The 13,034-nt window shown below is 50.4% G+C and overlaps 1 protein-coding gene across 7 annotated transcripts in view; it reads right to left on the reverse strand.

Annotated features, from left to right (window-relative positions):
* The window catches only part of ZNF536 (zinc finger protein 536), a 418,630-nt gene extending 416,631 nt beyond the window's left edge, over positions 1-1,999 (reverse strand). For 6 of the 7 annotated variants that reach the window (XM_060288594.1, XM_060288590.1, XM_060288593.1 and 3 more), the window contains exon 1: positions 1,091-1,308. The gene's annotated coding sequence lies outside the window, so the exon portion shown is untranslated. Of the gene's footprint in view, positions 1-1,090; positions 1,309-1,842 lie in introns of those variants that run through there. The other variant, XM_060288591.1, reaches the window with a different exon arrangement.
* Between the last annotated feature and the right edge of the window lie 11,035 nt (positions 2,000-13,034).

Consider the following 13,034-nt stretch of genomic DNA (forward strand, 5'->3'; position numbering starts at 1 on the left):
CCTTCCTGAGGCCCCACGCCCGCACTCCCTCGCTCTGATTGGCCTCATTTCTTCCAGCCCAGGGCTGGCCGGCTCAGTTCTCTCCATAACCTGTTACTTATTTATTTCTTTATTTTTATCTTTGGCCCCCGGCTTGGCCCCAGGGCCTGGGCTAGGCTGGGGCAGTGCTGCGGGCGCCGCCTGCACTGGCAGGCGCCACGGCCTTTCCTGGGGTCGCGGGTTCGGACCCTGGCACCCCGGCCCCACGGAGCCCCTGGCCTTGGCCTCGCCCGGCTCCCCGGGCACAGGAGGCCAATGAAAACACAAAATGGCAGGTCTCAGCGGCCCTTGGCGCCCGCGAGTTTGACACACTGTAAGCATCAGCTAACTTTGATTAAAAAAATTACAAATTACCCTCTCTCCCCCCGGCGGCGGGGCCGGAATTCCGCAGCGAGCAGCGAAGGAAGAAAGGGAACGAGGGGCGCCCGATTCTCAAGCAGAGGAGAAAATGGGGAAAGTCACTTGAGCAGAAGTTTCTGCGGCCCCAGCCTCCCCGTCTCCATACGACTTCCCCCACCCCCCAGACCCTTTTGAAAGTTTCCCGGGTCCGAGAGCGGCTCGCGGGCCGCGCGCGAGTGAGGGGCGCGGGCTGGGCCCGGAGCGGGGCGCGGGGTCCCGCTGGCACGGCCGGCGCGAGGCCCGGCGGCTCCTTTTCAAAGTAACGGTCCCGGGACCGCGGGCGGGGGAGGCGACGGCCCAGGCGCGGGTCCCGCTCGCCGCCGAAGTTCTCTAGCGCCATTCGATGCCGGGCCGCCGCCGCTTTCTCGTTTTCTTCCTCTTTTTTTCCCCCCCGCTGACAGCTTCTCTCGCCAACGTCACAGCCACGGATATTTAATTAGACCGTATTTTTTAATCGCGATGGGGCGAGAAGGAACCCGGCAGCAGGCCTCGCGGAGATGGGGAGGGGGAGGGGATGGGGGCCCAAGCCAAGAGTCCAAACTCACTTTGCCACCTCCCGGATGCCGGGGCCACCCCCCCCGCCGCGCCCTCCCCGCCCCCCACCCCACCCCCGCGCCGCTCCCGGAGACCCCCCCACCTTTGTTTTCCTTACCTTAAACACTGAAACGCGGGCGTCGGGAGCAAACTCGGGCACGTAAACGGAGCGTTGTAAAAGATTGTGTTCAATGAATAATGAAACATGTCCACATGATTGACTTGATCATTTTCCGGGGCTGAGGGGGGACGGGCGCCCTGCTCGCGCGCCTCGCTCGCCCACTCGGCAGAGCCCTGCGAACTGTTCCCAGCCCAGCCGGGGCAGGGCGGGCTCGATTTTCGTCTGCCTCTTTTCAGAATCGCCCCGTTCATTGATACTCATCACCCAACCCCAGCAGACATCCCCATCCCCGGCTCGGCCTCCCCCTATCTGGTAGGTGAAATGCATTGTACCATTAAAAACGCTCTCCATTGTCGCCCTGGCATAATTCACAGCAACTAGATAGGTCTTGCGGCATTTAGCTTTGATGAGCCAGAGACTGAACCCTTGATATAATAATCTACAAAGAATGGTGTGTGATCGTCCATTTTTTCTCTCTGTCTAGCAACTAAGAAACCATTTAACACAGCGCAGCTTGCTTCTGACCTTGAGCTCATGTAAACACACTTATTAAAATCTATCTATTCTCCAAGAGCTACATTCTGATTGTCAGACTCGTTACTGAGACATATATCAGCCCCTTCGCTTGTCACTACTTTGCATTCCTGCCTTTGACTAAAGAATTTTTTATCCAGCCGAGAGGGAGAGATTGCCACGGAGGGAGAGAAGAGAGAGACGGAAAAGGCGAGAGGAAAAAGCGTAATTCTTACCTGCTCCTGAAACTATTTAAAGTCTGTTTCTTTTCTGGGGGGGAAAAAAAAAACTCCCGGGTGAATCTCGGTGGACAGCGGGACGCGGAGAATCAGTCACAGCCCGGGCGTTTAAGGGAGTCATCAGCGATCAAATGACGTTGATCCGCGCTGTAACCTTGTGGCGTATTTAATGTAAATAAGGCAGTTATGTTGCCAATCGCCGCGATACAAACACGGAGAGGTCCTCAGCCTCGCCTCCCGCGCCTGCCATTAGAGGCGACTTTATTTACAGACACTATTTAGGAGATCATGATAATTCTAAAACAATACTAGTGCCAAATGATTATGAAAATATGATTTTAATTAATCACGTAGTAGGCAAGGAAATTAGCATACGGTAATTAAACTTCGAGAAAAACGTCACGCAGGTTCTCTGCCTTATGGGTCCAGAATAATCATCACGCGGTGGGCTCCAGGACTTAATTATCAAACAAAATAACTTTTTTAAGGCAACTTTGCAAATGCTGGTCCTCAAGGCAAACGCTTTGGTAAATAATATAAGGCGAGGTAACAAGGTAAAGATGTGAGTGATGCTTGAGGTTGGGTTTCCATGAAGCAAGGAAGAGGGGGAAGAAGGGGGAAAAAGCTGAATAATGCAATTATGGATTCTCTGTCCTAGAGTTGACAAAAGCTGGTGCCTCAAAAGCCTCTTTGTTATGGGATTATATAATGATCCTGGTGTCATTATGGGGGGGAAAAAGATTCAGTAATAATAATAAAAGAAGTATCCAGATACACCAATGAGGAGCTTGTTTTAAAGAAAATGCTCGCATGTGACATTGGGGCATGTTAATAGCAGAAACACTGGATCCAGAAGAGTTGACAAGTAAAGCAGGAGAAAGGGAGGGGGAGAGAGAGGGAGAAAGAGAGAGAAGGGGGGAGAGAGAGAGAGAAAGAAAGAGAGAGAGAGAGAAAGAGGCCTGTGCTGTGCCTGATTAAGAAATGATGGAGACAGATTGATTATTCAAAACGTCAAGCCACAGGGACACTTAAAACATTGATTCAGGTAAGACTTGTTCCAGCCTGCCCGGACTGAGTTCCCCTAAGATGACTGGAGGGTTTAAACCAGGGCACCACAATACATAAAAAGCAAAAATACAGAAAAAGCATGACACAGCCTCCCCATCGCCACCCCCTTCCTACAGGAAGGAACCACTCGGTTGCAAACAACCAGTCCAACAGTGGGGCAAGGTGCAGAAAACTTCGCACTGGAGGAGCAACCAGGCAGCGGTCAGGGACTGGGGTCTCAGGCAACAGGTGCGGCTCAGCTGCCTGGGGCACCGGGCCTTGGCACCTCACTGTGGGTGGTCCCCTCCACAGGCGCACCATCGGTAGGCACCCGGCCTGGTCTCCACTACCTGCACCCTTGGACTCTGCCCTGAGAACCTCAATCTCTCTCTCTCTCTCTCTCTCTCTCTCTCTCTCTCTCTCTCTTCAGGACTTTGGGGACCAGGAGAATCGGAATTTCCCCAAACAAGCTAGTTCTATGAGATTCTTAAAGTCCGTTCATATCTCTGCAGTGGTGGTTTTTTACAGAATCCCCTGCCTACCCAAAAAAGTTTAGGAATTCAATCCACATTTTCCAATCTGATGTGTCTGAAATTCTCTTTGAACAAATTCCAAAATACAAGGTTTTTTTTTTCTCTTGTATAGAAATTAGCATCGCAATCACATCAATGATATCACTATCTCTATGGGAATGATAGCTGGAGCAGTGGGGTGTTCTTTATTTCAATTCTTCGTGGATCAACTGATTATACTCTGTCGTCTTTTGAACCTGTTATTGTAAGTCAAGTGATTCTTTATAAGTGACAGCTCGGACAAAGAGGCGAGCAGGGCCGAACAGGTCGAAAGGAAGTGGCCATATGGACTTGGAGAAAAGGCACTTTCTCCTCAAGAGAATGGGGGTGGCAGTCGCCTTTTAACCCCCGAGCCGCCGGCCCCGCCTGGGCCAGGGGAGGCAGGGAGCTGGGCCGCTCGTCCGGGCACCGCCCTGGGGCTCTCCGCGGTGCCCAGCCCTGTGCGGTCCAGATCGTGGCCGGGAGACGCAGAGAGCCACTTCCATACCAGGAAGCCTGATGCGCCCGCGGCCCTCCGAAGCCGTGCATCTCTGGAGCGCTACGCTCCATGCGTCCTATGGGACCTCGACTGGTGCGCACGGAGGCCACCGAGGTTTTGCACAGCCCGACGGGCCAGAGCAGGCCTGGCACCGACTGCCCGCCGCCCGGAGGCCGCGCCGCACCACCTGAGCCCCACAGAGGGTTCGGGCGGGGGTCTCGCCGGCGCCCCCTGTCGGCACCCGCGCGCTCCTCGTTCCTCGAGGACTCGGCGCGAGCTCTCTTGGCGCACCGCTGGGAGACCTCCGCGGGCAGCCAGCACTTGTTGCGAGTGGGAGTCAAGGTCGGGGCGGGGAGCGCTGGGCAATGGGCAGAGGCCTGGTGTCTTCCAGAGGCCGAAACTTGAAGCCTACCTGCGTCCCACTAAAGCACAGAAGTTCACCCACTGATTTTCTCTACCCTCTGTGTTTGGCGGCCACTTCCACAATTTGTGCGTCTCCGATCCTTTTTCCCTTCTCCAGGTTTCTCAGCCTCCCCACCCTTCTTCCCTGGCCCTGGTCCTGCTCCGCAGGCCTCTCCTCACTGACTCCCTCTCCTCCTTCTTTTCAGACTCTGGAGTATTTCACACTGCTCCTGGCCAGGGCTGGAATCTTGTGGCTAGACTTTAAGCAGAGACTCCCAGAGGCCCACCCAGCCCCTGCTTCCAGGACTCCTGCATTCACCCAATCCTCACAGCAGTCTGGGTAGACAAGCCCTCCACCACCCCTACTCTGGCAAGGGCTTGCCACTCCTGCAGTGTCTTCTTCAGGGGGCGCCAGCCTTTTGATTTCTTGAAACTGATGCAAGTCTTTAGGAGCCTGGCCTGGTGAGTTAGGTGGATGGTGGCTGAGGGTAAAAATTGTGGTGGTGAGATGAGTTCTCTGTTGACTCCTAGACCAGCTCAGAAGTAAAGTCGGGAGGAGCTCCACCACATGTGAGCCATGTCAGCACCTTGCGACAAGCACCTGGCCTCTCAGGGTGCCTCCTTTGGAAGTAATACTTCTCAAGCCAATAGGCTGGTTCTGAGCTCTTCCACCAGATTCTCAAAAGTGACAGTGATTCTGGGACTTGCCTGGTAGCAGTGGTTAAGACTTCGCCTTCCAGTGCAGGGGGTGCGGGTTCGATCCCTGGTCAGGGAGCTAAGATCTCACATGCCTTGCGGCCAAAAAACCAAAACATAAAACAGAAGCAATATTGTAACGAATTCAATAAAGACTTTAAAAATGGTCCACGTCAAAAAAAAACCTTAAAAAGAAAAAGTGACAGTGATTCATACACGCTACCAGCCACTGCTTTAGAGCTGCACTTCCTGTGACAACAGCACACATTTTGTGCTCATTCCCGTATTTCCGTATCTTCTTTTCCCCTCACTCTCCTCTGATCCTCATAGCTCTGCCTCCCCCATAGCATCAACAGGTTAAGAACTAGCCATTGAGATGGCCGTGACCTGTGACCAAAAGACTGCGGCACAGGGAAAGCATCCGAAGAGGGCTGCTTGGGCTCTGGAGTGGAGGGGCAGACCAAACACTTGTGAATAGAGGGGCCAAGTCCCCCCACCCAAGACCTCAGTTTCCCCAATGTATAAAGATAACTTCCAACATCTATAAAGCCCTTATGATCACAGAGAATCAGTGGTTCTAAGAAAATGGTAGGCTCCTTCAGGTCCACCTTCCTCAAACAGAAGAAAGACGCTAAGGGAACTGTAGAGGCCCGTGTGTTCAGTGGGGAGTTGGTCTGGATGCCTTCCGGATCTCATCTGGATCCTCATGGAGAGTCCCTGCTTCTCAACTTCAGTTGGTCCAGAAAGACTTCACCTCTGACTACTTCTCTCCTTCACTTGAGGAAGTCTCCTGGGCCTCAACCATGACATTCCCTTCCCCTGGCTAAAGGGTTTTCAGTGCTACTAAGGTCAGGTGTCTCTCCCCATGGAAACTACGGAGCAGGCTTCTCAGCCATGGACACCTCAGGAATAGTGAGCCTTCGTAGACTGCCCTGAGAGCAGGGTTCAAAGTGGTGCCCTTACAGATGAAAGAGGTGATCCCTGAATAAGAAGTTGGGAAGAATCTGACCCACAAAGCTATTCTGCCATGAACTACTGGTTCCTGGCCACCAAAACCCTGAGCAAAGGCCAGTCAGGCCAATCTTTATCTTCTCTAGCATCCCCTTTTAAACATACCCTTTAAAGACTCAAATTGCTGCTCTCCCACAAACTCCTCCAAAAGGTCATACATCTCTTCTGGCTTCTCCACACAGGGAAGAAGTGAGCATAGGAACATTAGTTTGTCCCCGCAGAACAGCACCTTCTTCCAGTGGCAGCACCTGCCTTCCTTTCCCACTCTGAGGGCGTCTGGATGGAGCACCTCCCTCAGGTCCCAACCAGTCAGTGCATCATATCTCTCTGGACACTGCGATTGGTTCAGGAATAGTCATGTGACCTAAGCTGGTCCAGTCAGAATGCACCTTGGATTTTTAAAAACTAGGTACCAGTGGAGAGGTTGAGCTGCTGGAACACTGTGGTCTCCAACCCCACACCAAGGGAGAAGAGGTAGAGAGCCTGTGGAGGCCACCAAGAGGAGCCGGAGAATGGTGCCAACACAACAGAAACAGAGAAATGGTCTTGCTTATGTTTGTCCTAAACCCAGCCCCACCTGAAGCCACCTGAAGCCTCTGCACCTTTCTGTTTTGTGAGCTGATAAATTCCCTTTGTTAACTTAATTCAATTTGCTTTGGATTTTCTGTCACTTACCACAGAATGAAGCCTGATACACTTAGCACCTGACGAAAACAAGGAACCCTTGGGCCAAGGACCAGAGAGCTCAAAAACAAGGCTGGAGCAAGGGGCAAAAAGCAAAAGCGGGGCTCCAGATTTTTTCCTCAGAAAAAGAGCAACCAGGGAACCTGCCAGAATTCTCTTAAAACTATAGGTGTGCCTTGCTTTACATAAAAGCTCTGTTCCAGAAAAACGGTTTGTATATTGAATTTTTGTAAATTGAATCTGGGAGATTCAGCCAGCCCTGGGAGAGCTGGTTATTTAACGTATCTCAACAGATGTCTTTTTTTTTTTGCGGTACACGGGCCTCTCACTGCCGTGGCCTCTCCCGTTGCGGAGCACAGGCTCCGGACGCGCAGGCTCAGCGGCCATGGCTCACGGGCCCAGCCGCTCTGCGGCATGTGGGATCTTCCCGGACCGGCGCACGAACCCGTGCCCCCTGCATCGGCAGGCGGACTCTCAACCACTGTGCCACCAGGGAAGCCCCAACAGATGTCTTTTGTGAAGTGAATGGTCATGTCCTTAAATAACAACTTAATGGTAATTTATTTATAATTGTAATTTTCTTACCTCAGGCATATATTTTAAAGCAGGTCCAACCTAGATATCTTCATGGGGTCTTTGTATAAAATAATCAAAGGTCAGAAAATTTGCTGAGCCCTGTTAGCAAGTAAGGCTGCATTCCTGCTTCTTTGCAAGGCTGTGGAGCTGGAACTTTCTGGGTAGATACTAGAGCATCAACTTTGGGCCCTGCAGTTATCTGCAAAAGCTGTCATCAATTTTGAGTTAGGTTTCAGAGGGGAAAGCCATAAAGCTAGTGGACTTTCTGGCCAGAATATGGCCTGTGCTCTTTGCTGTTTGCCTGCACTGGGGGAGTCCATTAAGTAGCCCGTAACCTCTAAGTCTGGGGGGGGGGGGGCTTTGAGACTACAAATTAAAACAAAGTATCAGATTATGAAATAAAACTACTGATGGGGATTTAAGAGCTACTTTTCTTAAGATGTGATGTCAATGACATTAGTACTCCTCTCCCATGCTGTAAACGTACCCACAAATGCAGCACACAGCTGTGACCTGGCCCCTGCTTTTTCAAAGTTCCAATTATCAACCCTGATTTTACCTTAGAAAAAGGTACACATTTTAAAAATTTTTTTAGCCACTAGAAACAAACAGGAACAAATATTGGAAAAATACAGTTTTCCAGAAAATGTTATAGCTAGCGTTTGACTCAGAGATGTGACCTGGTCCCCACAGGTCAGATAGAATTACTGAGAATGATACCCAGGGTCTCCCTGGGTAAGTACTGAGACTTATCACCACCTGCAAGGAAGCAACTGGGAAACAAAGGAGAATGACCAAGTTAAGGCAAAAAGCAAGTCTCTTGACTCTGGCCAGTACTCAGAACCCTCGGTGAGCCTTCTCTGGGCCTGCCTAGGGCACAGACCACAGAGTTCAGGGTGGGCAGTGATCTGTGTGGCAGGGGCGGGGGGTGGGTTAAGGGTAGGAGGTTAGGCCTGAGAAGCAACATCACTCTGGAGACTTCATTTGAAATCCTGATTCCACCAAAGGGCTGAGTTGAATCTTATGGATGTTGGGGAATCGGAAAAGGAAGACATGGGGGTGGGGTGGGGGATGTACTGAGGGTCAAATGTGTGTTGACGGTGCCAGGCTCCAAGAGGGAAACACTGTGGAATCAGATGGTGTAGCGCTGGGGAAATAGGAGGTCGAGCTTGGAGAGAGTGTGCCTGAATCTCTGGAGGGTCTCTGACAGGCTGTATAGACACTTGCAACCAAGATTCTTGAGTGCTCTTGAGTGCTCTAGAGTCCCATGAGGGCTCTAGAATCTGCAGGAGTGTTTTGCAGCCTGTGGATGGGAAGGGGCCAACTGGTAGAGTGGAGGCTGATGGACTGGCACTGAAGGGTGTGGGAAGACAAGTATGAAACTACACTAGTGACTGAGGACAAATCTGTTCATTTGGGTGAACATTTGAGACAGTTATGTCTACTGCAGTTTATCCAGCCCTCCTCTGGCTCCAAGGGTCCCAATCTGGGGCCCTCCCAAGGCTGCAGTTGTTTGTGGGAGCCCCCTCCCTACCCAGGGTTGCGAGCTTCAAGAGGGCAGACCTCAAGCCTGCTTCACTGCTAGACCCCAAGCCTAGCCCAGCCACTGGTAGTACGGGGCATGTAGGGAAAGTTGATAGAACTAATGAAGAAATTAATTCTAAAACACAAATAATTCACAGTATGTGCAGGTGCTGTTTTAACCTTTTTTTAAAATTTTTTTTGTATTTTTTATACAGCAAGTTCTTATTAATTATCTATTTTATACATATTTAGTGTATATATGTCAGTCCCAATCTCCCAGTTTGTCCCACCACCACCCATGCCCCGCTTTCCCTCCTTGGTGTCCATACATTTGTTCTCTATTTTTTAACCTTTATTGACTCATCGAATGAATGAATGAATGAATACATGACAGCGTGGCTTAAATGTGTTGCAGTCACTAGAAATTAGTTGCAATTTTTTTTTGTTTGTTTGCGGTACGTGGGCCTCTCACTGTTGTGGCCTCTCCCGTTGCGGAGCACAGGCTCCAGACGCGCAGGCTCAGAGGCCATGGCTCTCGGGCCCAGCCGCTCCGCGCATGTGGGATCTTCCCGGACCAGGGCTCGAACCCGTGTCCCCTGCATCGGCAGGCGGACTCTCAACCACTGCGCCACCAGGGAAGCCCCAGTTGCAATTTTTAAGAATTAATAGTTACTTTCCTGATAGAAAGTAACCCTCCATGCACATTGAAGAATAATTAGAAAACATAGAAATATACAAAGACAATTATATCCCTCAGTCTCACGCTCCTAGCCTTTTGTGTTTTTCCTTCAAAGCATTTTTCTGTGCATACCTATCTTTTTTTTACAAACTTTTGAGTCGTTCTGTATAAACAATTTTGTGTCCTGCTTTTTATTTTTTTTAATTAATTTATTTATTTGTGGCTGTATTGGGTCTTCGTTTCTGTGCGAGGGCTTTCTCTAGTTGCGGCAAATAGGGGCCACTCTTCATCGCAGTGCGCGGGCCTCTCACTATCGCGGCCTCTCTTGTTGTGGAGCACAGGCTCCAGCCGCGCAGGCTCAGTAATTGTGGCTCACGGGCCTAGTTGCTCCACAGCATGTGGGATCTTCCCAGACCAGGGCTCGAACCCATGTCCCCTGCCTTGGCAGACAGATTCTCAACCACTGCACCACCAGGGAAGCCCTGTGTCCTGCTTTTATTCTCTAACTTGTAGCACAAGGTATTTCCCCACATCATTAAATATCCTTTGAAAACATGATTTTATGGGTACATAATGTTCCATCAAATGGATGCAACATAATTTATTTAAACAGTCTCTTATTTTGGAACTTCTAAATTGTTTCTAATTTTTTGTTCTCTAAAAAGTATTGGAGTGAGCATTTTCATGGCTAAACCTTTGTTTGCATCTCTGCTCATTTTTTTAGTATCAGTTGATGGAGGTGAAATTACTGGATCAGTGGATATGGAGGGTTTTGAGGCTCCTCATAGACATTGCCAACTTTCTTTCCATAAAGGCCACCCCAACGTGTACTTCCCCCACCCATGTCTCTTCCTGACTTTTGGGGGCCGGGGGATGGGGGGAGCTTTAGGGCTTATCTTACAGACTCATAAGAGGATGTAAACCCTTAGGCAGACGTATTTGTTGCAGATAGATTGGCCTTCTAATTCTGATGGCGGTAAATTTTCAGCAGGTTCTTGTTGCCCTCAGACTCACCTCTTAGCTTTAAGAAGTCCTTGATATGTCCCTCAGTCCCCAGCAGGAAACAAGTAAGACCTTCTTGGCTTCCAAGGAAACACTGAATCTCTTTGCTTTCACTCCTCAAATGGGCTGTGTGTCCAGAGGTGGGACACATCCAGCCAGTATTAGTGACATGGAGTCATTGCAGAAGCCTGTTTCAACCTTCCTGCTGGCTGCCCACTCGGAAACTCTGCCCCCAGACCCTCTCTCTCTCCTTGCTCACAGGGCCATCTGTGCCATTGGGGATGATCTTACTATTGCTCCAAAGGAGAAATGAGGAGGAATCTCCTAGAGTGGCCGAGCATGGGCTCTAGGGCCAGACCACCTGGATTCAGGTCCCACCTCTGCCACTTTAGAGCTGTGTGACCTTAGGAAAGTTACTTACCCCTCTGTGCCTTAACCTCCACATCTGAGTAATGAGCTTCTGCCTCATGGGCTCCTTTAGAGAACTCAGTGGGTTAGCACTTAGTGCAATGCCTGCTACAGAGTAATACCTGCTACTCACTGATACCTGCCAATGATATGTAAATGTCTTATATATACTGATACTTTTTCATCAAATAAGAATAAGGCTTAATGTCCCACACTCTTTTGTTCAGTGGCAACCTCTCAGTGGCGCTCACTTCCAGTGTGCCACTGGAGCCCTGCACCTGCCCCACACCTCAGTCCAGGCCTCCTGTGAGCAGTCCTTTTGGCAGACAGCATCCACTCTTAACAGGAATACAGAAGCCCATCCACAGCGTCCAGGGTGCATCCTGTTGGTAAAATGTTTACAATATCAGATCTGAGTTTGTGGGGCCAGAATAGCCGCACTCCAAACTTCCAGGCCAGTGCCTTCACCCCATCTCCCTGACACTCCCCCAGCTTTGTCATAAACGTCTCTACAGAGCAGGATGAGTGAGAACTCAGTCCAGGGGCGCTGCTTTGTCTCCTGTGGTAGGCATTTGCACATTTTAAAACAGGAACTTGGGCTTCCCTGGTGGTACAGTGGTTGAGAGTCCGCCTGCCGATGCAGGGGACACGGGTTCGAGCCCTGGTCCGGGAGGATCCCGCATGCCGCGGAGCTGCTGGGCCCATGAGCCATGGCCACTGAGCCTGCGCGTCTGTAGCCTGTGCTCCACGACGGGAGAGGCCACAACAGTGAGAGGCCCGCGTACCGCAAAAAAAAGGAACTTGACTTTGAGGCCATATTGAATCTGGGTTCACTCTTGCCCTTTGCTTCTGTTCTCTAATATCTGTGGAATGCTTGACGGGCCATGGGCGGATATTTCATGAATTACTTATTCATCTTTTTACAAGTGCAGCAGTGAAGTTGACCTTCCTGATGTTGACTGGTGGAAACACAGTTGCTAACATAAGAAAGTCCAGTTTTCCAGTAGCACTAATCAGTGCAATCACTAGCATAGCTAGAAGTTAACAAAATGATCAGGTTACAACAGTATCACCCTGAATCCCGCAATCCTCTCAACACCACCCTCACAAGCACCTGCTCACTGCTAGAGTTGTGATGACTGCACTAGGAATCCTTTGGAATAAAACCCACCCAGACGGGCTTCCCTGAAACCCACCCAGACGGGCTTCCCTGGTGGCGCAGTGGTTGAGAATCCGCCTGCCAATGCAGGGGACACGGGTTCGTGCCCTGGTCCAGGAAGATCCCACATGCCGCAGAGCGGCTGGGCCCGTGAGCCATGGCCACTGAACCTGCGCGTCCGGAGCCTGTGCTCCACAACGGGAGAGGCCACAACAGTGAGATGCCCACGTACCACACACACACACAAAAAAAACCCCACCCAGACACCCATGAAGTCAGGTGCAACTTTTCCCAGCTTTGTTGAGATATAATTTCCATATAATATTGTTTAAGTTTAAGGTGTACACTGTGATGATTTTGATATACGTATATATTGCCAAATGCTTACCACAATAAGGTTAGTTAACACATCCTTCACTTCACATAATTATTATTTTGTTTTGTTGCTGTTATGGTGAGAACAGTAAAGCTCTACTCTCATAAGCAGCTTTCGAGTACACAGTACAGTACTGTTAACTCCAGTCACCGTGCTGTGCATTAGACCCTTGAAACTCATTCATCAGATGCAACTTCGGGAGCCAAGGGCCAGCATGCTGACACCCTGAGATGTTTCCGTTATAACTGCCTGCCTGGCCTTAGTGGTGAGTGCTATGAGAAGGTGAGAGTTTTCTAGATAATACAAGTTGCACTTTCACCACTTATAAGTGCCAGGCCTGACAAGAAGCACCCCATGAGAGGACAGGGAACCAATCTCCCTGCTGTGCCCCCAAAGGAAGTGTAGTCACCACAGCTACAGAACCGCACACCCAGACAGACCCACAGAAAGACACAATGTTGACCAGATGGATACGGGGGCTGGTTTTCCCACCGCCCTGCAGAATGTGTTCTGTTTCTTTACAAAGCGCAACACAGCAGAACGGACATTCTGGAAGCTAATCCCTAGGGGAAAAT

This window comes from Globicephala melas, chromosome 19, assembly GCF_963455315.2.
Source record: "Globicephala melas chromosome 19, mGloMel1.2, whole genome shotgun sequence".
Taxonomy (NCBI): Eukaryota; Metazoa; Chordata; class Mammalia; order Artiodactyla; family Delphinidae; genus Globicephala; species Globicephala melas.